Source organism: Haplochromis burtoni, unplaced genomic scaffold, assembly GCF_018398535.1.
Source record: "Haplochromis burtoni strain Fernald_Lab_line unplaced genomic scaffold, NCSU_Asbu1 Contig_588, whole genome shotgun sequence".
Classification (NCBI taxonomy): domain Eukaryota; kingdom Metazoa; phylum Chordata; class Actinopteri; order Cichliformes; family Cichlidae; genus Haplochromis; species Haplochromis burtoni.
Genome location: NW_024582949.1, coordinates 31,048 through 57,102, shown reverse-complemented (window position 1 = coordinate 57,102; position 26,055 = coordinate 31,048). Strand labels below are relative to the sequence as shown.

The following is a 26,055-nucleotide window of genomic DNA, read 5'->3' as shown; positions in this document are numbered from 1 at the left end:
CACACACACACACACACACACACACACACACACACACACACACACACACACACACACACACATTAACAGCATGAGTGCGCTCTGATAGGCTGGAGAGCAGCAGGGAGTGAGGATGGAAAAGCAACCAATGAGGGTCGAGGATAGGTGGTCAGCCTACAGTGGAGAGCCAATGGAAAGGGATCTGGGGCTCCCAGGAGGCGGGGCGTTTGAGCTCTGCCCTTCTTGTTTTGTGTTTTTGGCTCAAAGTGGGAGCCACATTCCTGCCGTTCCCCCTGCTCCATTCCTGGGCTGGTGGCAGGGTTCAATAGGTGAAGCAGAGAACTGTGGGAAACTCGGGAGGAGGAGCGGGGAGCGCCGTTAGCACGAACATGCATGTCTGCAAACCTCAGGAGGAGGCAGCCGAGCAGAAATCAATGCAGAGAAGAACAGACGACCAACATCAACCTTGGCAAAACTATTAAAGGACGATGAGAATGCGTTTCAGCTCCGCGAGGGCCAGAGGAAATACTCAGATTACAATCACAGGCTGCTCCGCAGGCCCGAGCTTTACTCATTAATGCAGCTGAAACTTCCGCCTTTATGAAAATCAAACAAATCTGACAAAATCTCACTTTTCCTCACGTCCAAACTTTCAGTATCCAGCTTTTTAATCGGCCATTAAAAGAAGGTAGCCCTGCAAAAGTAAGAGAAACCTTCACCACCGGGGGCAGCGTTTATCCAGCCTGGTCTGAGACACCGTTATCAGAACCTTAGATATTTCGTTTTAGCTCTACCCGTGTCCTGAACACGCTTTGCCTTTTCACAGCCCACCCAGCGACTTGGTTAAATAAAGGTCACCAACTGCTCAACAACAGGTTGCCAAAGACAACTGTTTACTCCTTCAGCGGTTGCCAGACGTGGCAGAAGGCTGTGGTTGCCCATAGTGTGAAGATGTTGACTTGACTGCTCAGCGAGTCGTAGTTAAACCGTGAGAAGCATGTGTAATTCCAGTTTGTGTTTTCCCAGCTTAACTGCAAGTAGTTAGCAAATGTTTGCAGACCAGTCAGTGACCTGCTAGCAACCAAAGCAATCACGACAAGGTCTTATGGTGCTGTATGACCAGCTTCCCCTAGCAACAGCCAGCAACCACTCACAAATCACACGAGGGATACGCATTTTTCCCTAGCGACAGGAGGTTGCTGACCGGTCTGCGGGTCTGTGCGACCGAGGTCCTAACGTCCACCCTCATTAAGATTTTTCACCAGCCTTAAAACTCAGACGAACATTTTAAACAGACCCTGAAACACCAAAGGTTTGAGACTTTGAAGTCTGCTAGTTTCCCCCTGCAGTCCTCACCTGATGCTCGCTGTGTGATTTTTGTCTGTGAAAAATGTTCTCAAAAGTCTCAGCAATCAGAAAACACCGTCACTCACTTTCACACAGCACAACTGCTCAGGTTAACTCTGACTCTAATACATTAATGGGATTTCATGTAGGTTCAATAAAGAAAATCAGCAGTATTTCTGATTCACGGTGGAAAGAATGTGTTCTCTAAGAAATATGAAAGGTATTCAGCTCGTATCATTAAAGAAAACCTGAGAGGAACGAGAACATTCAGTCCCCGAATGCGGCTAAACGCTGCCTATGTAACCACCGGACACATCGCAGAGCCTTAGATCCAGGACAGAGAGGTCAAAGGTTAAAGTCTGCCTTATTAAACGATCTTGGAAGAGCGAGAGAAATGGAAAGAAAATTGGAAACGGCGGAGCTGAGGAGAGGAAGGATTTTATTTTTACTTCAGGATGGTGGAAAGGAGGAGGAGGAAACTGGAGACGGGTGGATGATTGAGGAGGAACAAGACGAGGACGCGAGGTACTTCTCGAACAGATGAGTTTTCAACCTCCGACACTCAGAGGAAAGTGACTGCGCTCTGGAGTGGGAAGGTCATTTCGGTTTGGAGGAGACAGGTGGCGGAGCGGCGAGCGCTGATGAAAGAAAAGTCAGGTTTAACAGGCCTCGGTCAGACCTTCACTTCCACTTCATCTTTATTTTCTGCACTAATTCAACACCCCGTTTGCAGTCTGATGGCAGGCTGTGAACGGCTAAGCGATCGCTTTGATTTGAACCCCTCCGACTGATACCAACAGCCAGTTTGAGCTTATCGCACATATTTTGGGCAGATGAAAACACACCGGCCCGCACGTACCGGGAGGATGCAGCATGAGGCCGCTCGTCTCGTTCTTACACATGCCGATCACTGCACGTGTCGGGGTAACACTTTAAATGAGCACAACTTACCATTTTTCTGCAGCTAAATCATCGTTTTATCCACAAAGTGTCAGGAAAGGTTAAAGATTTCCAATTCTAGGGGACTGAGAGGAAATAAGTTTGGCTCTAAAAAAACCTCAAATTATTAACTGATTATAAAAATTGCTGTTCTTTCGGTCCATCGACTAGTTCACTTCATATTTTAGCGTTTAATATTTTTACTGATTAGCGTTCAAATAATTTTCTTGGTTAAATGAAATCAGAACGTAATGAAAATCCCACCAACAGTTTCCTTCAGTTTGATTTAAATTGTTTTTGTCCAAATTACAATTAGAAAGAAACGAGTCTCTTTTACATCCAAACACAATTTGTTCATGTTTTTCCAACGTTACCTGTAATGCACCAAAGAACAACAGTCACATGAAGGTCCTTTCTACTGCAGAGACCCAACGACAACAGGGAGAAACCCCCAACAATCAGATGACCTCTATGAGCAAGAACATGGTGACGGTGGGAAGGAAAAACTCCCTTTGAACAGGAAGAAAGCTCCAGCAGAGCCAGGCTCCTCTGGTGGCCGGATGGGGACGAGGGGACAAAGACACACCTGAGATTCAGAAACCAGGAAACATGTTTACCTTCAAGAATTTTAAGGCGGTCCAGCAGTTGGTTTGGTTTTTTGTTGGTTTTAGTGGATTCGGTTGTTATAATTCGGAGGCTAAAGGTAATACAATATAAACAACCCTTTTCTCTACAGTCTGAATGACACCTGAGGACGCCTCGTCACAAACTCCCTATAAAATTTGTATTTATAATTATGCATCAAACAAATGGCGCCCAACAGCAGAAGTTTTGCCCCTCAAGTCTTCGGCTTTCCACCAAAAACAACGTTTAAGGTAAAAACGAACCAGTTTGGGCTTCTTATCCAGAGTCCAGAGGGAACATCTCCAAAACCCCATCAAATATTGACAACCTTACTTTACACGAGCCAGAGAATAGCAGCCTTGAAACAACGAGCGAGCAAACAATAAGATTACTAAGCCCGGACTCTAAATAAATCCTGGAGCACAGCCTCCATTTTAAAATCACGCCAGCCTCCTCGGTGAATTATAACAGACTCTTCCGGGGACCTCCGGGGTGGAAGAGGTTAACCGAAGGTGTACTCGGTAATTTGGGTTTCGATGCAAATGAGAGACTTGCGCTGAGCAGGAAGTGATGTTCCTACCAGCCAAACTGGCTCGGTTTGATTACATCTGGTAGATTTCTCTGCTCCGCTGGTGATTCTGGCAGTTTGGCAAGAAACCAGCCACTCAGGGGCCTGCACGCCGTTTGGAAAAAAAAAAACATTTAAATGAAATTAATTTGGCTAGTAAAAGAGCAAGGAGTGGCTGATGGATTTGGAAAACCATCTGCTGCTGTGACCGGCGAAGAAAGACAGAAGTTCATTTCCTGTCGTGGTGATGAGTCAGGCGGAGAAATGGCAGGATGGTGCAAGCCCTGCACTGCCGCCCGAGCCTATAAATAGTCCCTGTGGTTTACGCCTTGTCTGCACGTCACCAAATCGTGGAATTTTCGACCACATTAAAAGCTGAAGTAGGAAACTGAGAACCAGAGTTTGACTTGCTCTGTGCCCAAGTTTATACCTCCCTGTGTGTCTGTATACAGACTGACAACAGCACACATGCCACAGCGAGGCCGGGAACAAAGGACAGCAAAGGTACAAAATGCCACTTTTGTTTGTGTTGGACGGGCTTTCTGTCCAAGTTTACATTTGGCTTCCTCTCCCATCTTCCCTGTGAGTTTTCCACTGTATATACACCGTCTAATGAAGCAGAATGGAGGAAAAGCAGCCTGTGAGGCAGAGACGCTTTCAAACGCGCCCCATTAGACTAAATTCAACAGTTCTTCAGACGCCGTTTGATGAATCTCGAGAAGACGGCACGCAAACCGCTAAAAATGTCTTTTTAAGCAATTACATTTGGGATGTTTGTCTTTAGACCCGTGCCGCCTGACAAAAGACGAGCCAGCCCTGCTCGCTCTTATTTTGAAGCCCCTTCGCTTCCTTTGACTGGCAGAAGTGACAGAGAGGTGCCGTGGAGTAAAACCTGAGCACTTTAATGGCTCTTTACTCAGAAACACACACTCGGGGCGTGCGCGGGCTCGGTGTGAGATATTAATGTGAATGTTAGGTAGCAAACAGCGGGAGCTCGGCTCTCTGCACAAACCCAGAGACTGTCTGTTCAGATTTCTGTAACAGCCGCTCTGCAGACGGAGAAAGAGGTCACTATGACAAATACCTGCAGTACACTGACCTGCAAACAGCGCGACTCTGCAGGGTGGCAACCAGGAAGAAGAAAAAAAGCTCTGTCCTGCTGCTTTCAAACACGGCAAAGCAGAAAGACTCGGCTACAGTTTAAAAAAGAAAAAGGACTTTACAGATTTTACAGTTCAGGACGGACGATTGATTTCGCCAGTAGACTTTCTGTTGTCAGGAGGATACCTGGTTACTCTGGTAACCTCTGATTACCCACCGGGTCAAGGGTCAGGCTATCAGGACAGCGTCGGAGTGTGGCACAAAAACACAAAGATTCATTAGGCTTGAATGTGGACGCAGCTCACACAGTTCTAATACGGGTCTGTGGGCCACAGGATCCTGGAACACTGACGGTCATCAGATGAGCAGCGCTCGGTGCTCGGACAGGCGTGTGAACGTGCGTGCCTACTGGTGTTGGTCAGAGGGGCCGATGGCGCGATATGGCAGCCTCGCCTCTGTCAGTCTGTCCCAGGGTGGCTGTGGCTACGACTGTAGCTGCCTCCACCAGTGTGTGGATGTGAGAGTGAATGAATAGTGGTATTGTAAAGCGCTTTGGGTGCCTTGAAAAGCGCTATATCAATCCACTCCATTATTAAAACGATCAATAAAATCTTTAAATGAATTCTGAAGTTGACAGGAAGTCAGCGGAGCGAAGCTAAAACTGGAGTGAACGTGTTCACGTTTTCTCGTGTCAGACGGTGACTGTGGTGAACCCACAATAATCCTGACCTTTCATAATAAGAGCGTGTCCTTCAAAGTCGTAAGATGGATCGTTTTGAGTTTTTACTGTTTATCAAAGGTAAAGAGCCGTCACCAATCACAGCCAATCACAGACCTTCAGCTGGTCGGCGCTGGTCAGGTTCTTTTCTTTTAATAAAGAACATAAATATTTAAGCAGATTATTAAACATTAGGCGACACCAGTCAAAGGTTTGACCTTGTTGTGGTTTCTCTGGAAGCTTAAAGTGGAAACGGAAAACAGCTGCCTTCAGAGTAAAAGGTTTAAGCTTTAAGAAACTCTTATTTTGAAGGTGAATGTTTCTTGTTTGTGCTTTTAAAACGATGATAAGAATTGTGTGCAGTAAATGTGCACACGTCCTCCTTCAGCACATCCAGCTCCTCTGAGGTCTTCCTCTTTCCCTCCTGCCTGGCAGCTCCGTGTGTCCACTCTCCGTCCTCTCCACGTGTCCAAACCATCTCAGCCTTGCCTCTCTAACCATGACCCCAAAACTGAGGGGAGGCCTAAGATTGCTTTTTGAAACTAAAGGAGCATTTAGCCCCAGAAACGACGCCAACAGGCAGAAACAAGCCGGCAGTTTAAAGCACTTCTGCGGTGGCTTCACCTTTGAGGCTCAGGGAGAGTCTGAAAAGGCCCGAGTACGAGAATCAGAACCCGTTTTCTGACACGATTCAGTCGATTGAAGCTCAGCTAAAGCTTCGCTTGCAAAGGTTCAGTACGCATTCACATCTGGAGCTCCGGCACAAAAGAATCACTCACGCTTTAAGGAGCAGCCCTGGTACCATTCACAAGCCTCGCTCACAAACGCCAATTTAAGCCAAGAAAAATGAAAATTTGAGTATTATGGCACTGAACCCGCTGAAGGCCACAGTCATCTGGTGTAAGCAGCTCCAGTCATTTGAGAGTTCAGCACTTTGCTCAAGGGAAGTCGAGGAATGAAAACCTGCAGTTAATAGTGATCTGAATTGGTTCTAATTTCAGACTCATTTCAGCTGAACATCTCGGCCGCTGAAAGGAAACTCTGGCCTCGTTCGCTCTCTCACACTCGCACACACACTCTACATTCTTCATTTGTATGTTTCCACACGTACGGGGCATACCAGGACCTGTTTGCTTTCCTTCCTGAAGCTTTTCAGCGCACACGTCCCCTGCCTGTTTCTCTAGATTTGTCCTCTCAGCGGCCGTCCGATCCCGCTCGCATTCGATCCATTTCTGTTGACGGACGGATCTTATCGGGGATCCTGCAGCTCAGGTGTACTCTCATCGATTGCGGCATCGTTTTTCGACTTTGAATCCCCTGATATTATTTTCATCTTTGCAACAACTTTCCTTCCAAAAATGTAGACGGGACAGTTTGCTGAGTGGAGGAACGTCTTCATCGCTGCGTCTGAAATGGATTCTTTCATGTGAGACGAATAAGCCTCCGTCGGGGAGTATCGCGTTGAGCGCGTTTCGGTGCGATGGCGGCCTCGGCAGCGGGGTTTGTTGAGAGTTAAGAGTGAGTAATGTCTATTCTGAAGACTCTCCTGATGCTGGGGTACATCAGAGGGCAAAAGTAAAGTAGCTCTACCAATCAGGTTTTAAAAGACAGTGCAGGCTGGATGGATGCATCACCAGCTCTTAAGAGTCGGCGCACATCATCATGGAGCAATCATCGCTTTTTCCCTACTGCTTCTACTGAGAGTCGTTTTCAGGACCGCTGGCTGCTTAAACACGGAGACTATTTCAAAACATATTTGTTGGAAAGAAAAACTATCCAGAGAAAAAGATTTTCACTCCAAGAACATAAAAAACCTTCAACTGCTTTAACAGCACTTCTTTATTTTGTTTTATACCGTCCTTCCAGCTTCTCATTATCAGGGTCGCAGGGGGGTGGAGCCTATCACAGTCTAACACAGACCATCATTCACACCTACAGCCAATTAAACCAACATGCGCGTCTCTGGTCTGTGGGAGGGGCTTCAAATACCCCACTCTGGGCCTGAGCCTGGAGTCGCAATAAGCAATTTTTTTAACCTGCTTTTTTAAATCTAAAGAGAATGGCGCCAGCAGAGCCGCGGCCGTCACACCGTCACACCTCCGGGCTGACATACGGGCCACGTCATGCATCAATATCCACTCACATCGTTCAGCAGCTCCTCGCTATGACTGCAGCCTTTCCATCGGGAAACTTTACGATTCCCCAAAATGCTTTCACTACGAGCCATTTAAGCAGAAATATTATAGGAATTTTACAAGTAGCGTCCACCTCGACTCTGGTAATACAGACATTATGTCCCACTCCTCCCATTTGCAAACCCACCTGAGCTGCTCTGATTGGTCGGTTGTAGCTCAGAGCAGTTTTCCCTTTGCTGTAATGCTGGAAGTTCGGGGCTCCCGATTTGCAGATTTTCTCAATAAAAGTCTTCAAAGGAGAGCTTTGGTCTCACAGTGCTGCAGCTGTAAACCATTTCCCGTTTACACCGAATCCCACAGGATCCAGATTCCTGTGATTCCTGAGGAGCAAATTCAGTCGGTGCAAACGTCTCCAAAACTGGAACTTTCTTTTTATCGAGTTCATCCTGCAGGACGGCGTGTAAAAGAAACAGCTGTGCCACTCGAGTGAAATGTTTCTGCTGTTATTTAATGGGATAAGAGGGGCTGAGTTATGATATGTAAATAATAATCTTATTACGCTGAGAGCTTCCACATTAAACACCAACACAAAGCAGGCTGAGCTCTGCTGTCTTACCAACTTCAAATAAAAAGGGCTGAATTAATCTAAGAGGCGCAGACCTATCCTCACCAGATTTACTCCTGTTATCAATATTATCACCATTATTATCATCGTCTAGGATTCATTTCTAATTCCCAGCAATTTAGGCCAAAACTCGTCTGGGAAATAAAAGGGGGGAGCAGCATGTTGGGTGCCAGTTGGCCTCCTCCAAACTGGCAGCAAAGACGCAACAAAATGCAAATAAATCAAAAGAACACCACAGCTGAACGAGGAACACGTCCCACAGGTAATCAGCCCAGCCAACATTCACTTTCTCTTCTTTTACTTGTTTACCAGGTAATAAAAAGACAAACATTAGGAGGATAATAGTCATAATGCTGCTAATTTATTGTGATATTTTATGGACAAAATGCTTTTTGGATTTATTACAATTAATAATAAAGGAGCTCTGAATAATTAGTGAGGATTAATTCAATAATTACAGAGATTATTTGATTATCTGAAGATGGGACGGAGCTTTGTTTAAAGGGGAAACATCCCGAGTTCTGTCTTTGTTCTGCAGATCTTTGGGTGTCCAACGCTCCTGCAAGTTTTTCATTATTTATTAAAAAACAAACAACAGCCGAACACGGTTTTAGCTGCTGGAGTTTTGGGAAAACATGTTACTTCTTCTTCTGCGACCAGAGTTTGATCCTCTTGGCCCGACGACGTTTCACAAGCCTGTAGAAGACCTGGTGATTAATTCCTCTTTACTCCGCCCGCAACGCGTGCCCGAGGAACCGGCAGCTCCAGAAGCACCGCAGACCAGCTTTGCTCTCCATTCATGTGAGATCTTCATTTTCCAACCCTGACTAAACAACACGCGGCTGCAGAGGTTAACGGTTCGATTCCCGGTCCCACCTCTGCAGACAATGAATGGAATTTTAAGTAATGCACTATTTTTATGTTCCCCGTCCCCAAACACCAGTGAGCGGCCACGTTCTGTCCAGCTTGCACATGTTTAAGCAGGAACAACAGTCTGCAGAGCGGCAGTCGTCTGCAGGCACATACGAACTCGCTGATGTTCAGGACCGAGACCCGGCCTGGACGGCACCTGGACCCGCCTCCCTGCATGCAGAGCTACGAGCTCCACGTTCCACCTCAGAGGCGTGCAGACCACTGACGAGGAACCGGTTAATGTTCAGCCCTCCACACCAAGGTGTTCAACTTTAACTGCTTTAACTTTAAACATTATAACCACATGGGAAAGAGGCCGACCCGGGGCCGACACCGAGTGACCTGAAGGTCGAGGCTTTGGTTAATAATCCTCCTTTTACTCTGCTCGAGCTAAACGAGTGTGTTGAAAAGCAACACAGATCCTGATACTGAGCTTCAGGCTACGTCCACACTCATGTTTGAAAACACATCGCTTTCTCCCGTCCACGCTGAGACGCCGCTTTCACTCATGGAAAACGCAGCGTTTTGAAAACGCTCTCACAAACACAGATTTGGAAACAGTGCTTTCGTGTGGCAGTGTGGACGGCGAAAACAGAGTTTCTAAAACCATGACGCATGTTTGTCATAATCATGTGACCAATTAAACTAAGATAGCGGATCTTGATCTGCTTTGAATGTTTAAAAGAGAAATAAAGACGGGGGGGGGCGAGAAAGCTGGTGGGGAGCGATGAAGCACAGTCTGAGGCTCAAACTGGGCGATGAAGGAGGTGCACCCCGCCCCAGCATGGTCAGAGTCCGTACCTGATAAAGCGGCGTGCCCGCTGTAAGCGTACGTGTCCGAGCATCATCAGCTCTCAGTTTGAGCGAACGCGTCTGGGCAGAGACGCTCGCTCGCCGCCGGCCTGCTGCAGCAGAGTTTTTCACTTTGTTGCAGCAGCGCGAGGCTCAGCTGAGGATTTGCTGTCAAACAGAAACAGAGACAAAGAGCAGAAAACGGGCCGAGGCCGACTCGCACAAACGGCCTCGCGCCTGGAAAGTTGCTGGCCGCGACTGCCGAGCAGCTGGGAAGATCAGGAAACGCTGGAAACCGTCGCCGCAGCGCAGAAATTCAAAAACAAAGAAAAGCACTGCTGAAGTTCTGCCGAGCAGGGCAGCGCCTCGCTGCGGCACGAGCCCGCGGCCCCCAGGTGCGAGCGCGAGGAAACATATGAATATCAATGAGGCCGGTGATGGAAAAGGGGAAACTGTGCTCAGCGAGCTTTTTCTGGATAAATGTTTGAAACAAGGTTCAAATTAACGATGCAGAGGCAGGGAGGAGGGGAGGGGGGGCCTTCAACAAATCACAGCTCTGGGCTGGGGGGTGGGGTGTGGGGGGGAGCTAATCTAAGACGTTTTTTTGTCTGATGAGCCCATCAGTGCTGCTGGTCACTCATGTGTTGAGTAATTGAGAAACGCACACACACTGCAGGCTTTAATGAGAAAATAAGCATTCTTTTCTCCCTTCATGAATAAAAATGACTTCTTGGAGGTTTAAGAAGGAAGAAAGAAGCAAATCTAAATAATATAAGCAGCGGTAACAAACGCACGGCGTCTGTTTTTGAAGTGTTTTCGCTCTAAAAAATGAGATAGCCGAAAACAAAAGTGACACCTACTTTCACCGGATGATTGATGGCATAAAACAGAAACAAATTTGGCGACTTCTTTAAAAAGGCTGTTCAGTAAATTATGTCAAAATGACAAAATGACACACTCGCGCACACTCGGCCCTGCATATATTTCAGATAATGCGCTTCCTCGGGAAGAAGGACCTGCAGCGGTTTGGACAAGATCTCCGGATGAGAAGTTTGATGCAGGTTTGCTCCGCTACAGCTGCAGCCACTTTAACACCAACTCCACCCGCCGGGCCGAGCGTCCGCTCCGCATAATCAGATTCTATCAGTTTTAGCTGTAAACATTAACTCATGGTGTTGCCACCACGAGTTAATGTAAAGCTACCAAGAACAACAACTTAAAGCCAGAGACCACTGGATGTTTCCAGATGTTCGTTCGGCCCAGATGTTGTTACCGACAGCAGCAGCAGGTGTTCCTGCCAGCGTGGACTCTGATAGGAAGATGAGTGAAAACACCATAAACACACATGTTTAAAAGCTCACCTGTTTGACTAATTAGGGGCGTGGCCAGTTTACTGTCAGGTGGATGTTTTGGGGGTGATTATATTATCAGCCTGTCAGTCAGCGCTCACCAGCAGGTTTCGATTTCTGTGATTATACAGTGGAACCCCGACTTACGAATACCCCATTTCACGAAAAATTTAAGTTACGAAGGCGCTGAACGGCAAGATTTCTGCCCGTGTTACGGCAAAATGCCCGAGTAACGAAATCCACTGGCTCCGATTGGCTGAGCCTACAATGCCCACAATGCTTTCTGAATCATGTGACAACCCCGTAATTGCGCTTCGCTGTTCCAATTGAAGGACGCTTTGTTGTTCTAGTTAGCAATTAGCCTACAGCCTATCGTTCAGCATCGCCTCACTGAAAAGGCGCGATGGGTGCTTCGACTTACGAAAGACCCTCGGGAACGAATTAATTTCGTAAGTTTCCACTGTATTAGCCTTAGCGGCTAACGCTGCTCTGTTGTTAATGTGGCTCCTAAAAGCTAACGCCTGAGAGGCCGAACACCAAAGCTGAGGCTTCAAAACATAGATCCTAAAAACCAGTATGTGTGTCGTCTAATGCAGGAACACCCTGGGAACCCCTTTAGAGTTATTTTTAGGATATTGAGTCCCTCTGTGCCTGAAATAAGAGACAAGGTGAGAGGTCGGGTCTGTAGGGCAGTCACTGTTGACACAGGGCGTGTTTAACCCCAAACCTCTCAGTCACACTGGGAGGAAAACGGATAATAACGAAATAAATAACTTTGTTTGCACAGTGATCGTCATTTTCATCGAGCGCGACTGGTTGCTCAGATACAAGTTTCACATCTCCTGTGACTGCAGCACAAACGTAGCCGAGCAGGTTTATCTACATCTAAAATACACAACTTTTACTTTGTGCTGTGTTTAATAAGGAAAGAAAACTAGTTTTGACTCAGGACTCGACAAAACATGATCAGATTAAGCCTGAGATGATTTAATCTAATGAATTCATGGATCTCATGGAGGGAGTACAAGCAGAGAGCCGTCTGCAGCCCTTTAATATTTCCATACTGCAAGCCTTTAGTCTCACTGCACATTGATCTGTGTGTCCAGCAGGACGAAAATAAAGTTTCCTGATCAATAAACTGAAGTCGTGCATGTTTGTGAGAGCAGCGTCACGGCGCTGCTACTGCCCGGGCTGGAGGGAGCCGTGACCCGATGGCAACTTTCTGATCAGTCAATAGTTCACAGAAGCTCCGCTCCCAGAAAGCGTGTCAACATTTCACTTTGTAATAAACAGTTTCTTTTTTCCTCCGTCACGTGACCTCCCTCAGGAGCCGTTTCAGATGCTGTCGACGGAGCAGTGGGCGGGACCGAGCTGCAGGTCGACATTAAACCGATCGGCCCAGAGGCAGAGCTGCAGCTCCGGCTCAGAAACAAGGCGACACGTTTGTCAGCGATCGGCTCACGCTTCATCGTCGTCGTCGTCACGTGGAGGACGGGGCGCTGTTTATCAGTCACGTGACTCCCCGCCGGGCTGGACCCACGCCAGCTTTCTATACCGCCCATCCTGCTCCAGACACGAGTGAAGTCTGGTTTATTTTCATGTTACATTAATATTAATTACTTACAGGGCTCACAGCTGACAAGCTCGCCGTCTTTTCTCATCTGGAAAAATAAGTCATTTGCATTTCTCCTTCTTCTTTGGTTCTGTCACGTCTCTGCGGTCTGATTTTCTCCCTGCATACATTATTATATTTTTGGGCGAGCGTCATTAGCATGTACAGTAGACCTCAGAAGAACGAGCCCGCTCTGCTTTCTTGGTTTGACCCATTCCAGTTTTTCCATCGCTGATATTTTTGGAGCGAATCTGCTTTTTTGTGCCAGTTTTCAATATCTGAGAATTTGGCCTCGTCCTGCCAAAAACTTCAAACAATTACAAGTATTCAGTGTTTCCCCCAGTTATTCTTGGCAGTGTGGAAAAGCCTGTGAAGCTGCGTGCAGACCGCAGGAAGCTGCGCTGCTATTAATACTCTGTTCGTATACCCACTTCTCAGCACTAAAGACACATCAGTGTTTTTATATTGATTAGTAATCAGACGAGGAAGAGCCTGAGAACAGCCAGTCAGTCACTGCGCTGCCGATGAAGATGCAGGTTGGTGCTAGCACACGTTTCTCCAGGACTTCTTTACCCTCGACCGTCAGACCGGCCTCACTTTTTACTGTTTCTGGGTTTTCTCTGACTTTTAAACACGTCTGTTTTTCATGTTTAAAAAACCAAAAACAAACTACTAAATGAGCCACCGGGAGCATCGCAGCAGACGCTGGTAAAAACAAGAGGAAATTTCTATTTTTCTGTGCATAAATGCTTCAGTCTTTACAGATAAACGACTGTTCAGTATTCAAAAATATGATCGTCTCCGGTAACTGCTCATTAGAGATGCACAAATCGTGACATTCTACAACAGAACAGATGTTTAAAATAAAAATTTGGTTGACGCTGTTCACAGTTCATTTTTTTCTCATTTCTGACACAACAGATAAAAATAAATAAATAAAACACAAAACTGACTTGAACAAATGTCATCTAATCTGCGGGGCGATATTTGCAGATTCATTTGCGGTTTATTGCTGATGTCTGTATCTGCCAAAGATCGAGCCAATATTGTCCAACACACCAGTGAATCCTTAACATCCAGCTGTTCCTCATAACTATTACAGATGTCATCAGTAGGTAAGACTTGGTCGCAAGTTTTTAGATTTGCCAACACAGGCACTCGAATAACGCACCCTCCACCAAAGCCTGTGTGTAATTTCACAGTTTTAAATCAACATATTCAGATCAGCATCTAAACGGCACGTCTTCTTCCTCTGCTGAATCTTCATCGTTCCGCCGAGTGTCCGAAAATTCAGCTTGACGAACTCGGTTTTCTCTGAGTTCGTCAAGCTGAATTTTCTGCTAAAACAGACAAAAGAAGCTGTGCTGATCACATAGCTTTACCGAGGCAGGAGCAGAGGTGCAGGAATGAAAGAGGCAAATAAATAATCAATAGATATATTTTCAGCCCTGTCTGCACCACACAGGTGTCGGAGACGGCTTACATCTCTATGCAGCTTCAGCTCTGAGCTGCCGGTGCAGCTTTACACACTCGACGGGCCTTTTTAAAAGTTATCCTGTAAAATAAAACAGAGCTTTTGCACGATGAGTTCATTAGACACATCAGACTTGGTCTGGGTGATATTAAATCAGTAATATCAGGGTTATCCTGGCTCAAACTGGGCCTTTGGGGGGACTAGACACATAAGAACAATCAGTATGCGTTTGGTTATAGCGGTAATCAGCGACGAATGAATGAAAGGCGATGAAAGCGCGCTCGAAAAAGTCTGGTTAAAAGTATTTTTATTACAGTCCTGATGATTTTCCTTTGGGGGAAGACCAAAACCAAAGCCTCTGAATATCATCAGTGACTTTGAGCTGAATCATGCAGGACAACCTGCTTCCACTGCTCTGAATCACTGACCACATCTCACTAGTCTTCAGTCATTGAAGAATGCCGGCCGTTTACTCATTGACGAGCGCTGGCCGTCTCTCAGAGGTCGCGCGTTTCAGGCGGGATGAACAATGAGGACGTCGCCGTGAAAACAGTGAAAGGAACATTTCCAGAAAAACACAAACGTCAGCGGCGCCGCTGTAAGAAGACCGCCAGAGAAAAACACTCACAAATCAACGTTTTCTTTCATTAGCACCAGAAAAAGACACTTCTCAGCCACTTTACAACATGGACGACTCCTCCTAAAAAACCTTTATGTAGTCGAGCGACCGGCTTCAACCCAACAAGGTCGTCGCCAGAATGGAAATAAAAGCACCAATTACACACGGCCCTCCACAGAGACAATACACCGGAGGTCAACTCTGTAACAAAGTTGACTCAAAGCATTGTGCCTAAAGGATGTTTTCATTTCTGTGACCAGTCCGCCTTGAGGTTTCCTGGATTCAGCGCAGGTGAAAGTAATTCAGCTCTCACCGGGTCTTTTAATATTTCTTCAATTGCCTTTCAAAACAAGAAAAGGAAAAAAAAAACTGCCACTAATAAGCGCTACTCTGAGCAGACGGCGCCAAAGCACCGACTGCAGCGAGAAGTGGATGTGACTGAGACCCGACGGACAGCGTGTTTGATCACATGTGGACAAAACACACACCAACTCAACAACAGCACACGGGTGAGAGTCTCGATACAAACACAACAACGAGTCTGTTCCTGCCGGAGACGCTGAGACGGTGGCTCGTTTTAACGTAACGTAATTAAAATTGTTTTTCTAATTACATCAAAATGCACAAAATGATCAAAACCTTAAAGACATCTGGAAAATTCAAGCAAGAAGTCAAGCGAGCAGCGGGCTCTTTTTCCTCATTGACGTATACGAAATCTGACATCTTTCAGCAACCACAGGAGTCGCCCCCTGCTGGCTGTTTGAAAGTATGCAGGTTTAAGACTCTTTCACGCTGTAATGCAGTTTTTCACATGTTAAAACTTCCTGCCTGGCTACACACTGAAGACGAAATACTGTGGAAATACTGTAGATGTTATTTGAGAGCATGCTCACTGACGTCCCACCAATCCGATCCCAATGTGAGCACACACTTTGAACCCCAGCTGCTGCAGGTAGCTAGTTTGGATTTTGTGTAAAAGCAGTTATTAATTTTAAGTAGTCACATTTTTCTAATTTTACCAGATCTAACATGTTAGTGTTGGTAGGAAATGCACCTCTGACCAGTTTCTCAGCTACCATTAAACACTAGAGCAGAAGAACAACACACTACCCGATGATGGATTGGTAAAATGTAGGATAATACAGCGGGGGAGGGATCTTTGAGGAACAGCCAAACTCTTCCCAGTGGTCACGTCGTCTTTCAGATAAATTAGTAACCACTATTTCCCAAAATATTCTGCTCTGAGGCCAAAAGTGGGGAGCCTGGTTTAAACCTTTGAATACTGAACACGGAGCTGCAGGACAAAAGGGACAAAAATTCTTTGGTACCGAAAGCCGTCAGGGCCTCAATTCACCGGTGCATTGGTTCATTCGGAGAGCTCAAACGCCAAACTGCAGTGAAACCTTCAGCCATTGTCTCTGTCTGATTGGTGCCAAGTATTTAGATGACCAGTCATCACCGAGCAGGATTGAATGGAAGCAGGTAAACGGCCCATGTTGAGAGCAGAAGACAGAACACACTAACCGAAAGGACAGCTTCGCTTCTTTTTAGCTTTGCAAACATCTCTACATGTGACTGTTTCACAGAACAGGAAGTCTTAGCACAGACAGCCCAGAAAAAATGGCCACCATCTCCAGACACTAAATAACCCGACTTTAGTCAGCGAATTTCCAGCTTTATGGGGCAGAGCTGGAAGCCCAAGCACAGCATGACATTTCCTTACATGCTCTGTACCTGTCAGCTGAATATACAGGTATGATCAAGCTGCACCGAGCAATTATCGACCAATGAATCAGCCTGGCTGCTTTGTCAGTTTAGCCCTAATAACTACACAAGCTTCGCCGTCTGCAGGTGATTTACAAGATCAGGAGACGTATAAAGATGCGTTTCCGGAGGGAAAGCAGGTGTAAAAATGGACTTAAGTTGTGAAAATGAGCACCCGCGAGTTCAAAGGTAGGAATTAATGTTTTACTAAAGTAGCAGGTCTGAGCTGAAAAATGACCGTATTTGGCTGAAAGCCTTTCCACAGCTGGAACAAACAGCAGTGGGACTTTTCACACACACAACTTTTAAAAATACATTTCATGGCGAGTAATGAAAGCATTCACTGCAGCGCACGAATGTTTGCACAGCAGAAAAAAAAGCTGCAAAAAAATATCACTTTTAATTTCTGTACGAGGGAAAAAAATTACCAAGACGAGATTGGGCGAGATTTCCGCTTTAGCACCAAGAAATGAGGAATAAAAGATTATTAAAGCAGCGAACGGTGAAAAGAAGGAGCTTCATCTCTGGTCTGGAGTTAAGTCTGATCGAATGGGGATCCCGGTGCTCGCGCTCAAACTTCAACCTCTGAAAAGCCTCCAAGTCGACGTGGAACGTGGGTTTGATCCAACAGCAGCAGCAGCGCACATCCAATGCACCCGCTGTGTGTGTGTGTGTGTGTGTGTGTGTGTGCGCGCTTCCCTGTGAAGAGCTCCAGCAGTGAGGCAGGAGTGGACAGTAACACACACACACGCAGTGACTCACAGAAAATCACCCCCACTTCACTCACTCACGCACAACCTGGCATGCTCGTACTCTTTCCCAAACACACACACACACACACACCCTCTTACTATTTCATAAAGCACCCAAACTACAAATGTGTGTGCGCCATAAGAGCAAAAAAAGGAGTGACTTAATGTGTGTGTGTGCAAAGATGCAGCTGTCATGCATGCTTTCTGCATGTGTGTGTGTGCATGTGCGTGAAATAAATAGCAGTTTGACAGAGCGACAAAGAGTGCTGCATAGTGTGTGTGAGAGCTGTCACGACTGAATGCCACTGAGGGCAACACACACACACAGACACACACAGAAAGGGGTCCTTTTCTATCGCTACAAATAATGAAAACACACGAGTGGAGCAGCAATTTTCTGCAATAAAAAACCAATGATGTGAGCAGTGCAAACGGTGAAATAAAGCACACTATGGCTGCGTGTGTGTGTGTGTGTGTGTGTGTGGGGGGGGACTGGGGTGACAGGTCAGGTGGCAACAGCAAATCACAGCTGCACTTCCCAGGAAGCGGCAAAATGTGTGTGTCAAAGAGAAAAAGCAGCGTGTCAGGGCAGGAAGAGGAAAAGCGAAAGTGTGTGTGCGCGTGTGTGTGAGAGACGCGAGAGTAGTAGTGAGGAAGGGAAAGCGCACCAAAGCTGCGTGCTGTGTGTGCGCCCGTGTGTGTGTTGGCGTTTGTGACAAATAAATAGCAGCCAGAGAGCAAGCGAGCGTGCTCTGATTCGGAGACTGGCAGCATGACTGACTGATCCCTGCATCCATATCATAGGATTAAAAAGCCTGACACGGCGCAGATACAATAGCGGCAAAATATGAGACAAAAAAAGTCGGTCAATGGAAAAGGAAATGTGATTATGAACCAGAACAGGCGAGAGGGAGATAATATTAAAAAAAAGAAAAGGAGAAAAAATCCTGACACACTTTCAGCGGGAGCGCACGGTGCAGCGGCGGGGAGGAGGTGGATTTTAAGGCTGTCACCGGGCAGTATAGAGGAAGGAGGAAGAGGAGGAGCCGCTGCCAAATACGAGCCTCTCCAATGATTTCCAAGAGCCAAGACACACTTCAGTCACACTGTCAGGGATGTGGTGGAGGGTGAAACCTGCCCAAATTCAGTTTACACACCTGTTCGCCTAAGCCTGACAGAAATCTTCCTCCTGTACGTCCTTCAGACTGCAGGGAGTCACATGAGGACAGCAGGGAAAGCTGCAAAACAAACACAACTACGCCTTTTTAGAGATATTTCTCAACTGAAGGGGGGCCATGGGGCGGGGGGAAGGGGGTCACAGGTCAAAATGGCTTTTTGATTTCCAACCACGTCACCGCGTTAGGTCTGAAGCGGCATGCGAGCCGGCTGCATCCAATTATTCATGATTTTATGTAACAGGGCTTGGGGTAGGAAATTAGGTCGGGGAACATCGTGAACACAGGCTGGGCGAACTTGGAGAAGTTTGACTACAAGAAGGAGGAACAGCTGCCACGTCCACGGGCGTACGCGGGACTTTTTTCGAATGGGGGGCACAAAGGAAATAAAAATATTTCACACTCGTGTTCAGTCCTGAGCCATGATACAGACATTTATTTTAAAGGAAGAAAACTAGTGTGCAAAGAAGCAAAACCAGTATGAAAAGCCTTAAATTACACTGCAAAATATACTCCCAGTACCTACATACAGACCACTCACTGTGCTGAACGACATGCATCATAATATTAGATCATAATGGTGTGCAGACTTTAATGTTGCAGCTGGATATGATTTTCTGTACCTATATGCTGCTGAGGGTGTTATTCAAAATATTATAGCACCAAATATGAGTAGATTTATATTTTAAAATGTGCAGCAGCCCTCTGAAGCTTTAAAACAAAGCCTAGAGCACAAAGTGCAACACAAGCATCCAAAATATAGCTGTTTGGTTTTATATAAAACCCACCAACAAACATCTTTCTTTAAAAAAAATACTTTTAAACAGTATTTTTTTAAGTGTGGTTTAATTTTCCCAAGCTTACAATTAATTTTTAATAATCAAACATCCCAATTTTCTGTTAACTAAGGTTAAAAGGGGAACTCTTGATTGCAAGTGCGGTAAATCCTGCAAAGGCTCATTCTGAGATTTTTTTAAGGAGAAATCGTTAAATAAATTGAAAGTTTATTAAATGTGCACTCAAGTAAAGTATCTGAGTAAATGCACTAAGTTACATTAGACCGCAGGACCTGTGGGGGCGAGGCACTGATATTTGAGGGGGGCTGGTGCCACCCCACGCCCCTCATGTGGATACCCTCCTGGCCGTGTCACATACGGGGCATGCAGGCAGTCCCGGTGAGTAAACGGGCGCTAATAAAGCCGGTTTCCCCGCACGGTCGGGCGGCAGCAGTGACCCAGTCTGTCAGCAAACACACGGCGCTGGATGTAAATACACCGAGCGCGTATTTGCAAAATTATGCAAAAAAAACGCACACATTTCTGCTTAACCGGAGTAAAAGCAGTTCAATATCAACGCGGATCCTTATAAATGCAGTTTAAAAACACAATTGTGCAAAAAGAACAAACACTGACGGCGTTTCCCGTGGAAAAGCCGAGCGCTGTGGATTCTGGCAGCCTGAAACCAGTAGAAAACCAGTCTGCCATTAACTGGCACGAAGTCAGCGTCTGTCCACCAAACAGGCAACCCGTCCTCGGAACCGGCCCGGCCCAAAAGCCCCTCTTAAACTACTTCAGCCTCACATTTGAACACGTTTAAAGCACCGAGCGGAAAACTGTTTAATACCAAAGTAAACGGCAGTTCGCTTCAACCTGCGACCGCCAAACAGTTCGCTCATCGGCGGTGAAAACAGCCCGAAAAGACGATCTAACGGTAAAGACAGTTCGGTGAAAGGCAAGTACAAAGCGGAAAAGCTGGGAAAGTGTCGGTAAAGCAGCGGGAAGCGGCTCTCCGCAAACAGGCAGCGTGTTTCTGTGCACCCCGCTGACGGAGGCTTCACCTCAGATGACCCAACCAGCCAGACTGGCTGTCTGCTAGCTAGCCCCGTTTGAACCTAACCTACAGCGGGCAACAACAACACTTGAGCCGACTCTTTAACCGCACTGTCATCGGCTCCGCGGAGACCGAGGCGCCGACAAAAAGCGGATTTATCCTCCACTCGGGTCCGCGGAGCAGCGCTGTAACTCGGAGGGGAAGACGGGAGAGAGGAGGGGGAGAGGGAGGCAGCCAAAACAAATGCGTTTCCCGACATGAAAGCACAACATCCAGAGACGGGCAGCCACGTTTCCCGCTGCTGTGTGCGGGGAACGGCTAAAGCTAAAGCTCTTAGCTCCGCCGGGTCGCCCGTCATTAGCAGGGGCTAACTGGCTAACGGCTAGCCCCAATGGCTAATAAATTTATTATGTGCACTTTCACCGGGGGTGGAGGGGGGACGGCAAAAGTTGGCTACTAGAAGAAAAAAAAACAACGCGAACCGGGTGACATTCACTTGTCTCACAACTATCCTCAAATACACCCGGAGAGCAGTCACCCCGCAACTAAAGTTACCTGACAGCCAGGTGTCTAAGTATTTCCATCCCAGCCGGGCTGCCGAGGAGATCCGCGGGGTGAGAGCGCCGTGGTTCCCACTCTGAGAGGCTGTGATGGAGGGGGACGGTCGCTAGCAGCAGCCGCAGCAGCAACAGCAGCAGCCTGGGCAGAGAGAGGGAGCCAGGCGGCTAGTCTGCCTGCAACCAAGCCGCTTTAATAACTTCACTTTTGCGGTCACTTTGGTCAAAATTTATCCCCGCGAGTAAAAAAACGAGAAGTTTCCCTCGTGTCCTACCTGTGTGGAGTCTGTGGCTGCACGGTGCGACAGGCTGGAAGTTGATTATTCCCAGAGATCCAGAGTGGAGCGGTGCGGGGCGCATATAGCTAGCGCTGGGTACAGTAAAGATTGTAGCATAGCTAACCTAAAGACAACAGTAGAGAGGAGAAAAAAAAGCCTGCTCGTTGCTCATAGGGGGGATCGACGACAAAAACCACATGATCTTTTACGTCAGCATATATTTGCATAGGATGCCAAATTTATGTTCGGTGTCCAGGTGACGTGAAAATGTACAGAAAAGTTGGACCGCGACGCTGCCGGACTCTGGCACGGCGGAGAGGCGCGACCACGCGGCGGCCATGCACCCCCCGAGCGTGCCCCCCTCCTGCAGCGGCTCAGCCTCAGCACCCCGGCAGCAGGCAGGCACCACCTATACATCCACACACACGCTCTCTCACACACACTCACACACCTGTGGTCCTCTGCACCGACTTTATTCTCATTTTAATCCACTTTCCTGCACTCTTACCCTCACGCCCGCTCACACACACCATCACCGGACTCGTTCCCGTCTCGTGTGTGACATGTTCGTGATTGTGACACCGTGCAGCTCTGATCTCTGTGAATTCTCCTAAACTCGGAGAAAATGTTGCAAAAGTTCGCTTTCATGAACCCACGACATGTAAATAAAAATGTAAAATCTAAAATAAAAGCGATGTGAGCGGGAACAACACCCACGGCGCTCGGGTGTTTCTGTGACACCTGTTTGATCCTGGAGCTGACCCGCTCACAGCACCGTGCTCACGTGCGGCTGGAGCATCAGCACCCACCTGTTCAACCTGGGCTCATTTAAAGGGAGTTTCGGTGGGATCAGGAGGGCGAGAGTGCGTGGGAGTGGAAGGAAAAGTTTATCCACGATCACCACACTGCATCGCGCTCGTGCATTTTGATAAATGGGCTTGTCGTACCTGATCAGATGCAATAAACGTGCAGACGAACCCTCGCGCTTGTGCGAAAACGTGACGGACAGCGACACCAACAGGCGTGTTTAGGAAGCACACCCTGCCTGCTCCCACCGGTGGTTATGTGTAGGTGAGTTATGCGATCGGTTTATGAGGACTTGGGTGATTTAGTGACCTTTGACCTCTGTGATAATATGTGCAACGTCACCAATCAAACATCCCGAGTGTAAGTTTATGATCGGCTCTGATTCCTGGCTCCTTATCAGTGCTGATAAAACCATTTTAATGCCAAATCTCAGTCTGTTCACTGAAAACAGAAAGAAAGAGCGTGGCCGCTTTTCAGGCTAAAAGAACAAATTATTAATGCGTTCTTATACATAAGGTCAAAGGTCAAGTATAAAAAAGCGGCTGCAGGAGAAACTGAATTCTAATGTCTTTGATGTTCATTTATTTTGTTTATTTAATTTTCAATTTTCATCATTTTCTTGAATTACTCGACCTTTTAATATACAGTATGTTTCTTGTTAATTAGCATTTTTAACAGTTTTATAGTTTTTTTATAATTTAAAAATTATTACACCTTACTTTGCATTTCTCATGAATTGTGCTCATTTAAATGATCAGCCTCTCAGGCCTCTGCAGAGATGACTTTCTATGTTTTATTCAACCCATCCATGCAATTTTATTCCTTTTTATTTTATTTTTCTGACTATATCTTAATATTAAACATTCATCATATATCAGATCCTCTATTCCTTGTGAATTTCTGTGATTTTATTATATTTTACTTCCATTGTTTAAATATATTTTGGCTTTTTTAGCCTTTATTAGACCACGATAGGGGAGAAAATTCAGGAAAACTGGGAGAAAGACACTAATTAAATGGCCTCAGCGCAAAGTTGAACCCATGACGCTGCTTTATGGCAGATGGATACCTGCACTACCCAGAGAACTGAAACATTTATGATTAGCTCACATTTTTATCTGTTTTAACATAATTGAATTTAATATCATGAATTAATACAAATTTTGTGTCTTAGTATCAGCTCGTGCCTGTGAATACTGTGGGCACTGATGAATAAATAAAGTTTGATTGATGCGCTGCCCTGCAAAAGGTGGACTCTCTCTTACAGCATGTTTTTTGTTTCAGCTGTATTTCAGTTTATTTCGTTTTTATCACAGCCACCGTCTTAGTAAATATAGATGGTTAATCAGGGAGGAATTTCTGTGTTTGTTTAGCTGAATGCAGTGAAATCTGAGCCCAGGTGATTGTCAGTAAATGCATCGCCCCAGATAGGCCCGGACGTGCACGTCAGCCGGTTTCTTAATTAACCCTGCCCCCGTTCAGTCCTCTCCGGTGAAGGGCTGCAGCTGTCTGCCGGTCGGGTTGTTATCAAAACTCACATTCCCTGTGCCGTGAAGTACGCTGCTTATTTCGCGGCCCCGCCCCCTTTTCTGCTGTGTTGTTCAGATGCATTTAAGGACGAGCTGCTGGAAATAATAGAGGGCCTTCAGAGCAGGATCGATGCCACAGCCTGCGCCATCTTCTGCAACTGGAAGCTCTCGCCAGCGTCTCCAGAATACACAATCAGGTAATGTTGCCAGGCAAAAGTGCCAGCTCTAACCAATAAGCAGAGTTTTGGTCAACATTGCTTAGCAACAAAAGTTAAAAACTGAACCAGTCAAGGCTCAAAATAGTCTTTAAAATAGTGATCAAGCACTGTCAGTGTCACAAATTTCAGCAGATAAAAAGCTTTGGAGACAAGAATCGTCCGGCTGGAACACCAATTTACAGGACACGTTTGTCTCCTGCTGCGATGGAGCCATTCTCACCGCAGACATTCATTTCACGTTTATTAAAGATTACAGCGCTCTTCTTCACCTTCCGGACGCTTAATGTACAGATGTGCCAAAGCCGGACGTGCAGCTGCATCTTTTCCTTGCCTCTGGGTGTCACCGTGGCTCTTCTGCCTCTCAGTTTGTGGATTTGAAGCCAAATTTATTTTCCAGCAATGAAAATTATTCAGTTATTCCATAGAACCCCTCGGCCTCCACCAGGCAGGAAAATGCCAAAAACTGCAGTTCCTCCGATGACCACTGGAGGCCTCAGAGACACAGCAGTCCCCACAGAGCCCCATAATGCTAACACTGAATCACTGATTCACAGTGCTTGTTTGAGAAGGAAGTTATCAAAGCAAATGTGTGAGGACTCCCAATGGATGTAAACTTCACCCTCTCTCCAAATGTGCTCACCTGTGGCTCTGTAAAACAACACAGCAGCAGCAAAATACTTCAGAGTAACCAACTGGTGATGTCACAGTGGGCACAGCCATCTTTCATATACAGTCTGTGACCCTCCCGTGCCTACAACACGTTTGAAACGGTGACCTTTCACACAGAGAAAAGAGAGAAGTCCGCTTTGGCGACCCACAACTTCCAAAACCAAAAGAGCAAGCGGAGCCGAACAAAACCGCAGGAAGCACCTATTTTTGTTTCAATTCACATCAAGCAGGTGGGCATTTGAATAATGCAGCCACAAAAAACAGGAAAAACTGTGACACACCCTGGGAGAGAATTTGCATATCATTGTGGTCAGAATTAAAATTCATGTAAAAGGAAAAAAAGTCTTTTTAAACGTGTGGATCAGAAATACAAAGGCGTGCTCTCACCAACAGTCACAAAAGTCCAAATAAAACCGAAGCAAACTTTCAAAGCGCACATGAAACGGTGAAAACTCCGAGCTTTTTTTGTCTCGTGACAGAAGCGCTCACAACCTCTGGACTCTTTCCTGCAATTAATCAAATGAAGCCGACTGAAAAAGAAAAAATAAAGTCATTATTTGGTTCACAGTTCAGTACTCGGTGTGTGTGTGTGTGAGTGTGAGTGTGAGTGTGTGTGTGAGTGTATGTCTGTGTGTGAGGGCTGTGGATTAAACATCAGGCAGTCAGTTTACTGTACCATAAAAGTGATAGGGCCTAATTACAGGGTTTATATTAATAACTTATGTTGAAGTAATAGGAAACAAACACACTGATATCTCCTGCATGACCAAACACTCACTTAATAGTTTGATTAAAATGTGAAAAACAGCCTGGTGAGAGTGAGGATGGAGGAAATGAGCGTAAATGCTTGCAGACGGCTCTCAGTGTGCCGTTAAAGGGCCGGTTAAGTTTTACAGTGCGAGCGCACACTTAATGCGATCAATAGCAGTGACTCAGCATCGCTTCCACCAGCTGCACCAGCTTTCCTCCAGAAACCTCTGAGACGAGGGTGCTGGAAGGGTTACACAACCTACACACACTCTACAGACAAGTTACTCACACACAATCTACACACGCTATACACATGTTACACACACACATGTGCTACAGACACAGAAACACAGCTCACCGGCTTCGTCTGACATTAAAGGTAGAGTCTGTATCCCAGTCAGACGCAGGCGTGGGGCACTTGTTTTTTAAAATGACAACTGCACAGTGAACAGTTGGACTACAACGTGACACACACACACACACACACACACACACACACACACAGTTCATTGATTTCCTGTTTTAAACTCCATGAGTTTGGCAAAGATTGCAGATTATTTTCTTAAAAGCTGGTTACAAACCCAGAAGGCCTGCAGTTGTTCACAAATAATGATCATATTCATGAATATATATTATTCTCTCTGTTTTTATTACTTGCTCGGTCTTCGTTAGCTTGTGGTCCCAAGTCTGGATAAATAGGGTGGTTGTGTTGTGCCAGCGAGGGCATCGGGCAGCATGTGGTTTCATGTCTGTGGCGACCGCCTGGAGCAGCAGGTGAAAGTGTGGCCACATGAAAAGAAGGTAAGTGGACTTCCTTTGGTTCATAAAGGTGTTTCACTCCATCCAGAGGTTTCCTCAAGTCTAGAACAACTGATGAAGAGTCCCAGGTAACCTCATAGTCATCCCCTGGGTGGTCGACCCTCACTGATCAT

The 26,055-nt window shown here is 46.3% G+C and overlaps 1 protein-coding gene across 3 annotated transcripts in view; it reads right to left on the bottom strand.

Annotated features, from left to right (window-relative positions):
- The window catches only part of LOC102310439 (zinc fingers and homeoboxes protein 2), a 122,924-nt gene extending 101,079 nt beyond the window's left edge, over positions 1-21,845 (bottom strand). The window contains exons 1-2 of one of the 3 annotated variants that reach the window (XM_042214570.1): positions 21,148-21,845; positions 20,871-21,049 (exon numbers count right to left, since the gene is read on the bottom strand). The gene's annotated coding sequence lies outside the window, so the exon portion shown is untranslated. The remainder of the gene's footprint in view (positions 1-20,870; positions 21,050-21,147) is intronic. The other 2 variants (XM_042214572.1, XM_042214569.1) reach the window with 2 other exon arrangements.
- Positions 21,846-26,055: the final 4,210 nt, after the last annotated feature.